Genomic DNA, 10,562 nt, shown 5'->3' with positions numbered 1-10,562 from the left:
ACCGCGTTTCAGAACGCAAAATCCGGGAAAATAACACCGATATGACGGAAACTAGGGCGGCAAGAGTGGAACAAAACACTAGGCGAGAGGCCGAGCCTTCCACCCTTTACCAAGTATATAGATGCATTAAGATAACAAGATAATATAATGATATCCCAACAAGTAAATAAATGTTCCAACAAGGAACGGCCTCCAATCTTCACCTGCAACTAGCAACGCTATAAGAGGGGCTGAGCAAAGCGGTAACATAGCCAATCAACGGTTTGCTAGGACATGGTGGGTTAGAGGTTTGACATGGCAATTTGGGAGGCTTGAAAGCAAATGGTAGGCATCGTAGCATTGGCATAGGCAAAAGAGCGAGCAAACTAGCATAGCAAAGATAGTAGTGATTTCGAGGGTATGATCATCTTGCCTGCACAGTTGTCAGAGTTGACTGGATCCTCAAAAGCAAACTCAACGGGCTCCTCATTGGCGAACTTTTCTCCCGGCTCTACCCAAACAAGACAAACAAGCAACAAGGATACTATCAACCACGTGCAAGGATCAAACAAGATGATGCAACGTTGATATGCTATGCGGGATGCGATGCCGGATGCAAAATGCAAGATATGACAGGAAATGCATGAACCTGGCCTCAACTTGAAAATCCAAGTGTGCCACTGGAAAGATGAGACGAAATCGCTTGAAAACGATATAAAGAACGCCGGAATCGGAGTTACGGTTTCGAAATGGCAAGCGATTCAAAAATGACACCGGTCTGCGATTTACAGCAAGTAGGCCTCTAAATGCAATGAAATGAACATGCTCCACATCCAAACATGACAACGAAATACATGGCAGGGATGCACACAAGATGCTTAACAAAAGTCTAGCAATGAGCTACGGCCAATTCATCCATTAACAGGTTCAAACAAGTATAGCAAAAATGCATATGACAAACAGATCTTGGACTTAGTGAAATTAACACTTGTTTGGAATTTCAGATCAGGTTGCACTCTTCGGAGCAACAAAACTACATGCTACAGGACCTGAACATGGCAAAGTAAAGCATGGCATTGAGCTACTCAAAGAGCTTAACAAAAGTCTCTTAGTGACCTTGAGCCAAAAGGGAACATAAAATACAATTGCAAGCATGTGAATATAACAAAAACATACTCAGTTTTCAGACTGACACATGCTGAAATATAACTGACACATGCTGAAATATAACTGACACATGCTGAAATATAACTCAAGTAGGCATGTTTACGAGCTCGATGCACTCACTACGGTGAAAGTCATGGCAAGACAATCATACACCCATCAAGAAGGCACAAAATTCAATCTATACATGGAAAGAACAATAGCATAGCATGCATGGATCAACTACAACATCACCGGCAAAATTGCATACAAGTTGACAATCTGCCCAGATTCACAAAGTAGCAAAAGTAGAGCTCGATTGACCCAAACTACAGTGCTCCATAAATGCAAACAAAGACATGGATGGATAGATCACTACAAGAATAATAAAACATCCTTACTGATCATCCTCAAAAGAGGCACGGATCACTAGGAAACAACATGAACATATGGCATCATGAGAAAAACAGGTGCAGGACTTAGTGAAATTACTAAGTCCCTGAAAACAGACTTAGCAAGTGCACCACTTTGCAAGCTTGCACAAGTCACCACACACATCACAAAAATACATGGGTTGCACCTTTGGAAAGATGACAAAACCCTTAACAAAACATATGTAGAGCATCAGGGCATATCATGCACACATTAATCATGGCAAAAATGACAAAAACCTAAACGGAGTATCAGATCTGCCAATTAACTCAAGTAGCCCTCTTCTAATAGCATTTCGGGCATCACGATGAACTCAAATGAAAATGATGCAATGGAATGAAATGCTGTACTCTCTGAGATGAACATTTTGATATGCATATGTATGAATCGGAGTTACGGATGCAAAGTTACGGAGCCGCGAACATGTGCACATGGACTGAAATTTCTGGGACTGAGAAAAAAATCAACCTAGGGTTTCACGGCACGCGAACCGAGGCGGCCGGAATCTTTGCCGGAGAAGGGCAGGGCGGCGGCCGGAGTAGAGGGGCTCGCCGGATCTGGCCGTTGAGGCGCCGGATCCGGCCGGCAGCGAGGCGGTGCGGCGCTCCGGGCGGCGGCGGTGGCGGCGGCCGGGCGAGGCGGCGGCGTCGGGGGTGAGGCGGCGGTGTCGGGGGCGAAGGGTGAGCCGCGCAGAGCTCGGGCGGGGCGAGGCGGCTGCGGCTCGGAGGAGAGGGAGGTGGCGGCGCGGCGGCTCGGGCCGTGGGGGCCGGCTCCGGGCTCCCCGGGCCGCGGCGGCGAGCGAGGTGGCGGGTGCCACGTGGCAGGAGGCGGTTGGCTGGCGGCGGTGTGTCCGCCCCGGGCGGACAATGTCCGGCGGCGCGCGGTGGAAAATTAGGGTTTCGGAGGTAGGAGGAGATCCGAATCGGGGGGGGTGTTAAATAGGCATAGAGGGAGCTAGGAGAGTCCAAATGAGGTGCGGTTTTCGGCCACACGATCGTGATCGAACGCTCTAGATGATGGAGCAGAGTTTGGTGGGTTTTGGGCCAAATTGGAGGGGTGTTGGGCTGCAACACACACGAGACCTTTTCGGTCCCTCGGTTAACCGTTGGAGTATCAAACGAAGTCCAAATGATACGAAACTTGACAGGCGGTCTACCGGTAGTAAACCAAGGCCGCTTGGCAAGTCTCGGTCCAATCCGGAAATGTTTAATCCCCACACACGAAAGAAAGGCTAGAAATGACCACCGGAGGAGAACGAAGCGCCGGAATGCAAAACGGACAACGGGGAAAATGCTCGAATGCATGAGATGAACACGTATGCAAATGCAATGCACATGATGACATGATATGAGATGCATGACAACGACAACAACACACGGAGACAAAACCAACCCGAGGAAATAAATTAACTTAACGCTAGAAACGGCAAGAGTTGGAGTACAAATAGGGAAAGTTACATCCGTGGTGTTACAACACTCCACCACTACGAAAGGATCTCGTCCCGAGATCTAGGACTGAAAGAACGCCGGGTACTCAGAACGGAGGTGATCCTCGCGTTCCCAGGTAGCTTCACGGTCGGAATGGTGTGACCACTTGACTTTGAGAAATTTGATTGACTTGTTGCGAGTCTTGCGTTCAGTCTCTTCAAGAATAGCAACTGGGTGCTCACGATAAGAGAGATCTTCTTGGAGCTCAATGTCCTCGAAGTTGACGGTGCGGTCAGGAGTCTTGAAGCACTTTCGAAGCTGAGAGACATGGAACACGTCATGAACATTTGCAAAGTTTGAAGGAAGCTCGAGTTGATAGGCGAGATCGCCTCTCTTGCTGACAATCTTGAAAGGTCCCACGTATCTGGGGGCAAGCTTCCCTTTGATACCGAAGCGACGAGTACCTTTCATAGGAGAAACGCGGAGGTAAACATGATCTCCGATCTCGAAAGCCAAATCACGGTGCTTACTATCATAGTAGCTCTTCTGACGGGATTGGGCTGCTTTGAGGTTATCACGAATGACTTTGCACATTTCTTCTGCTTCTGTGATTAAGTCATTACCCAAAAGCTGACGTTCACCAGTTTCAGACCAGTTGAGAGGGGTACGGCACTTCCTGCCATACAGAATTTCAAATGGGGCCTTGCCCGAACTTGCTGAAAACTGTTGTTGTAGGAGAATTCAAGCATAAGGAAAGACAATCCTCCCACTTCATGCCGAAGGAGATTCACACAAGCCCTGAGCCATATCTTCAGAATCTGGTGACCACGCTCGACTTTGACCGCTAGTTGAGGATGGAAAGCTGTGCCTGAAGCGGATGTTGGTGCCCATGGCCTTCTGAAAAGAATCCCAAAACTCGAGGTAAAGATGCTGCCACGGTCCTGAAGAGATCACTTGAGGAATACCGTGCAGAGAGGCAATCCGAGAGGTATAGAGTTCCGCCAATTGAGCTGCAGTGATTGACTCTTTGATAGGCAGAAAGTGAGCCACTTTGGTGAGTTTGTCGATGATAACGAATATAGCATCATTGCCACGCTTGGACTTTGGAAACCCAGTCACGAAGTCCATTTCAATGTGGTCAAACTTCCATTCTGGAATGGCAAGAGGTTGGGAGACGGAGACCTCTGGCCTTTGGTGTTCTGCCTTCACTCTTCTGCAGACATCACATTCATTCACGAATTGAGCAATCTCGCGCTTCATTCGAGTCCACCAATAAGCCTGCTTGAGGTCCTGATACATCTTCGTGCTCCCAGGGTGGATGGAGAGGAGAGAATTGTGAGCCTCGTTCATGATCACTTTATGGAGGTCACCTTTGGGCACACAATACGATCCTCGAAGAAGAGAGTGTCCTTGTCATCAAGGCGGTAGCACTTGTACTTGGGTTGACTCTTGGCAATCCCAATCTTCACCTTCACCATAGCATCAAGAAGCTGGCTTGGCGAATCTGGTCTTCCAAGGTAGGAGAGACTTGAAGGTTGGCGAGGAAACCTTGAGGAACAACTTGCAGATTAAGTTTGCGGAAAGCTTCACAAAGCTCGGGTTGATAAGGCTTGAGAATCAGACTGTTGCAGTAAGCCTTTCCTGCTCAAAGCGTCAGCAATCACATTGGCCTTGCCTGGAGTATACTCGATACTCGGATTATACTCTTGAATCATTTCGACCCATCGAGTTTGCCTGAGGTTGAGATTAGGCTGAGTGAAGATGTACTTGAGACTCTTGTGATCAGTGAAAATGTCCACTTTTCTTCCCAATAGAAGATGTCTCCAAGTCAAAAGAGCATGCACAACTGCCGCCAACTCGAGATCATGAGTGGGGTAGTTCTTCTCATTAGGCTTCAACTGGCGAGATGTATAAGCAACAACTTTCTTCTCTTGCATCAAAACTGCGCCAAGACCTTGGAGAGAGGCATCACAAAAGACCTCGTACGGCTTGGATTCATCAGGCGGAGTCAGAACTGGAGCAGCGATCAATTTCTCTTTCAAAGTGTTGAAAGCAATGTCACACTCCGGAGACCAAACGTACTTGACGTGCTTCTGGAGAAGATTAGAGAGAGGCTTCGCGATCTTAGAAAAGTTTTCAACGAATCTTCGGCAATAGCTTGCGAGACCGAGGAAGCTACGGAGTTGCTTCACGTTCTGAGGAGGTTCCCAATTCATAATTGCAGACACCTTCTCAGGATTCACGGCAATGCCCTTGGCAGAGATGATATGACCAAGATAAAGAACCTCATCGAGCCAAAATTCACACTTGGAGAACTTGGCGTAGAACTGATGTTCTCTGAGCTTATCAGAACCAAACGCAAGTGCTTGGCATGATCTTCCTTGTTCTTGGAGAAAACCAGAATGTCGTCGAGATAGACCAAAACGAAGTCATTGGTGTAGGCGTTGAAGATGAAGTTCATCATGCGAGAGAACGTCGGAGGAGCGTTGACGAGGCCAAAAGACATGACAGTGTATTCATATGAACCAAAGCTTGTCCTGAAAGCCGTCTTGGGAATATCTTGCTCACGGATTCGAATCTGATGATAACCCATACGGAGATCAAGCTTGGAGAATACTTGGGCACCTTTGAGTTGTTCGAACAGCTCATTGATGTTGGGAAGTGGGTATTTGTTCTTGATGGTCTTCTTGTTCACTGGACGGTAATCAACACAAAGTCGGTCCGTTCCATCCTTCTTCTTCACAAAAAGAACACCACAACCCCACGGAGAAGAACTAGGCCGGATGAGACCCATTTCTCTTGAATATCGAGTTGCTTCTTCAGCTCCTTCAACTCTTCAGGTCCGAGCTTGTAAGGACGCTTGCACACAGGTTCCGTGCCAGGCTCAAGATCAATAACGAATTCAACTGGCCGGTGCGGAGGCATTCCTGGAAGCTCTTCTGGAAAGACGTCTTGATATTCGCAAACGACTGGAATTTGCGAGATAGCATCCAATTCACCCTTCTCATTGAGAGAAAACAGACGAATGGTATTATCCCGAGCGGCAAAGACAATTACATCCTCAGACGAATGAGTCAATTGAATCTGCCTAGCTGCACAATCAAGCTGAGCCTTGTGCTTAGAAAGCCAATCCATTCCGAGAATAAGATCAATATCCGAGTTACCAAGAACAATTGGGGAAGAAAGGAACTTGTAGTCACCCAATGTGATAGTAACCTCAGGGACGCAGGTGTTAGCTGTCATCTGCTTGCCCGGTGACACAATTTGCAAGGAACTTTGCAGATACTGATAATCACACTCATACTTTGATGCAAAAGGTTTGGAAATGAAGCAATGCGATGCACCCATGTCAAAAAGAACTTTTGCAGGAATATCATTTACAGGAAGGTTACCCATGATCACATCTGGTGAGTCCTCTGCCTGAGCTGCATTCACCATATTGACCTTGGCGAACTTGGGGTTATGCTTGACCACAGCTGTACTTGCCGATCTGACAGGAGGAGGAGGAAGAAGACGCCTCTGGTTGAAACACTTGTTGGCATAGTGACCCTTCTGTTGGCACTTGTTGCACGCGAACTCTGAAAGCGGACGATGATACGGAGCACTCAATCTTGGGGCTTGAGACGAAGTCTTGTTCTGAAATCCAGGGTTGGGTGGGTGGGAAGAACCACTGCCACCTTTACTCTTCTGCTGAAACGGCTGACGGAACGGAGGAGGAGGAAGCCAATACTTCTGCTGCTTGGCCACTTGAGTAGAGGAAGAAGGAGTAACATCTCTGACTCGCTTCTTGGAAGCATCACACCTCAACTGAGCAGCCTCTTGCTTCAGTGCCATGTTGTAGAACTCATCGTATCTCAAGGGCTCAAAGAGAACAAGAGCTAGCTGAATATCTTCTCTGGGACCACCCCTGAACTAGTATATCATGCTCTTCTCATCAGGGACGTCCTTCTTAGCAAAGCGGGCGAGCTTCTGGAACAACTTGTTGTAGTCATAGACGGACAAAGAGCCTTGCTTTAGGTTGCGGAATTCCTCACGCTTGCTTTCAACCACGCTCTGGGGAATATGATGAGCTCGGAAATCTTGACGGAAATCATCCCAAGTGATAACACGTCCACCTCTGGAATCCTTGTACTGCTGGAACCATTCTCCAGCTTGATCTTTGAGTTGGAAGGAAGTGAACTTAACAAAGTCCTCAGGCCTGACGTTACTGCACTCGAAATGCTTGCACAGATCCACAAGCCAATCGTCAGCATCGGTTGCCTCAACACAATTGCTGAAAGTCTTTGGCCCGTTAGCAAGGAACTGGTTGAGTGTAGCAAAGTGATTCTGATTGCTGCCTTGACTCCCTTGGTTGCCTTGATTGCGCTCTTGAAGAATTTGCACGATCAACTGTGTGTTTGCATTGGTTGCGACCATCACAGCTTGCCATTCCTCCGGAGGAGGTGGAGGTGGTGGCAGATCAGGATTCGGAGTCGTGCGCGTTGGAGGAGCCATCCTGAAGAGGTTGACCACCATTAGCACATTGACAGACAAATATTGAAGCTGAATCCAACGGAATGAAAATTGCAACATATAGTCTTCACATCCGAACAAAATGAACGAATGCATTCTCTTGAAATGGTCACATATCCATAAATTGAGAAGCCACGTAGAATTAAGGTAGAGAAATAAATCAACAAGGTACGGATCAAGAACGAATAAATCGGTAAGAAATCCCAATCTCAAACCAATATCCGTGGAAGAAGAACTAGAGCTACAAGAATTCCCACCTATGAAACTCCCGAACCTTCCGGTTATGCAATCAGGTGTTGGGGATACAGGGAAGCATAATATCTCACCCACTAGCAAATCCTACATCCAGCTGTATCCATCCTTCAACACATAACCAAGAAACTCGGAAACCATCTACCTCAACCTTCGAAAAGCATCCGTTATACAAGTTATGGCGATACTCCCGAACTCCCGCCCCAGTACTGGGTGGCGTCGAGGTTATCTCACCAACGAACTGCATAAAAGAGATTTTCGATGTCGGCGTACTAAACTCAGGTATTCCAGAACTTGCAACGATAAAATTATGATGACACACCTCAGAGCTCAACTCCCCGGGACACTTCCACTAAACCCCTGACAGGAGGCACCAAGACAATGTTCTCATCATAAAACCATCGGAACGATTCCAAGATACCCGCGTGATCCTAAATTTTTTTAGTGAAATTTGAGAAGAGAAGAGTCAAAACTCTACGTCAGGATGCCTTACCAGAGCGATGAGGAGACTGGGAAGTAAAAAGAATTCCTAAACTCTCCGATATATAATTCCTAAATGACTCAAAACATTTTTCTAGACACAACTCGGCTCTAAAAACGATCAAGCAATGGGGCTCCTAAGGTCGGGAAGGCTCTGATTACCAACTTGTAACACCCTCGATGCGACTATAGCTCCCACGTGTCGAGGCACGACTTAGAGACATAATCGCATTGAAGGCATATGTCGCAAGTTAGGCAATCTTCACAACATCCCATGTAATATAATAATAAAGGGGAGATAACATAGTTGGCTTACACTCGCCACGTCAATCAAGTACATAAATAACATTACATCATCCAAACACACTCATGGCCCGACTACGGCGCCAAAATAAAAGAGAACCCAACATGCGACAACGGTCCCAATCACCCCCAACTGGCACCACTACTGATCATCGGGAAAGGAAACGTAGTATCGTTGAGAGTCTTCGTCGAACTCCCACTTGAGCTCATACGCGTCTCCTGGAGCGGAATCATCAGGCCCTGCATCTGGTGTAATAGTAATCTGTGAGCCACAGGGACTCAGCAATCTCGCACCCTCGCGATCAAGACTATTTAAGCTTATAGGTAGGCAAGGTAAATATGTGGAGCTGCAGCAAGCGACTAGCAAATATGGTGGCTAACTTATTCGCAAAAGAGAGCAAGAAGAGGAGGCAAAGCACGAGCGAGAAACTAGAGAGCAACCTGCGCAAACATTACTCCAACACCGTGTCCACTTCCCGGACTCCGCCGAGAAGAGGCCATCACGGTAACACACTCGGTTGACATTTTAATTAATTAAGGTTCAAGTTATCTACAACCGGACATTAACAAATTCCCATCTGCCCATAACCGCGGGCACGGCTTTCGAAAGTTCAATCCCTGCAGGGGAGTCCCAACTTAGCCCATGACAAGCTCTCACGGTCAACGAAGGAATAGACCTCCTCCCAAGACGTTCCGATCAGACTCGGTATCTCGGTAACTCAAGACACTTCGACAGGTTAAAACAAGACCAGCAACACCGCCCGAATGTGCCGACAAATCCCGATAGGAGCTGCACATATCTCTTTCTCAGGGCACACTCAGATGAGCGCTCCATACAACTAAAACCAAACCTCGAGTTTCCCCGAGGGGGCGCTGCACAGGACTCTAGTTTGGACCAACACTCAGAGGAGCACTGGCCCGGGGGGTTTAAATACGATGACCCTCGGGCTCCGGAAACCCAAGGGAAAAAGAGGCTAGGTGGCAAATGGTAAAACCAAGGTTGGGCATTGCTGGAAAAGCTTTAATCAAGGCGAAATCAAGGGGTTCCCATTATAACACCCGTAGGAACGCAAAATCCGGGAACATAACACCGATATGACGGAAACTAGGGCGGCAAGAGTGGAACAAAACACTAGGCGAGAGGCCGAGCCTTCCACCCTTTACCAAGTATATAGATGCATTAAGATAACATGGCAATATAATGATATCCCAACAAGTAAATAAGATGTTCCAACAAGGAACGGCCTCCAATCTTCACCTGCCTAGCAACGCTATAAGAGGGGCTGAGCAACGCTATAGAATCAACGGTTTGCTAGGACAATGGTGGGTTAGAGGTTTGACATGGCAATTTGGGAGGCTTGAAAGCAAATGGTAGGCATCGTAGCATTGGCATAGCAAAGAGCGAGCAAACTAGCATAGCAAAGATAGTAGTGATTTCGAGGGTATGATCATCTTGCCTGCACAGTTGTCAGAGTTGACTGGATCCTCAAAAGCAAACTCAACGGGCTCCTCGTAGCGAACTCGTCTCCCGGCTCTACCCAAACAAGACAAACAAGCAACAAGGATACAATCAACCACGTGCAAGACCAAGCAATATGATGAAATGATGATATGCTATGCGGGATGCGATGCGGGATGCAAAATGCAAGATATGACAGGAAATGCATGAACCTGGCCTCAAATGGAAATAGAGTGTGCCACTGGAAAGATGAGACGAAATCGCTTGAAAATATAAAGAACGCCGGAATCGGAGTTACGGTTTGGAAATGGCAAGCGATTCAAATATGGCACCGGTCTACGATTTACAGCAAGTAGCCAACTAAATGCCATGGATGAACATGCTACAGCAACCAAACATGACAAAAAAATACATGGCAGGGATGCACAAAGATGCTTAACAAAAGTCTAGCACTGAGCTACGGCCAATTCATCCATTAACAGGTTCAAACAAGCATGGCAAAAATGCATATGACAACAGATTCAGACTTGTCTGGAATTTCAGATCAGGTAGCACTCTTCGGAGCAACAAAACTA

This window comes from Triticum urartu, chromosome 5 (genome assembly GCF_003073215.2).
Source record: "Triticum urartu cultivar G1812 chromosome 5, Tu2.1, whole genome shotgun sequence".
Classification (NCBI taxonomy): domain Eukaryota; kingdom Viridiplantae; phylum Streptophyta; class Magnoliopsida; order Poales; family Poaceae; genus Triticum; species Triticum urartu.
The sequence above is the reverse complement of the archived record's forward strand: the minus strand, read 5'-3'. Positions refer to the sequence as shown.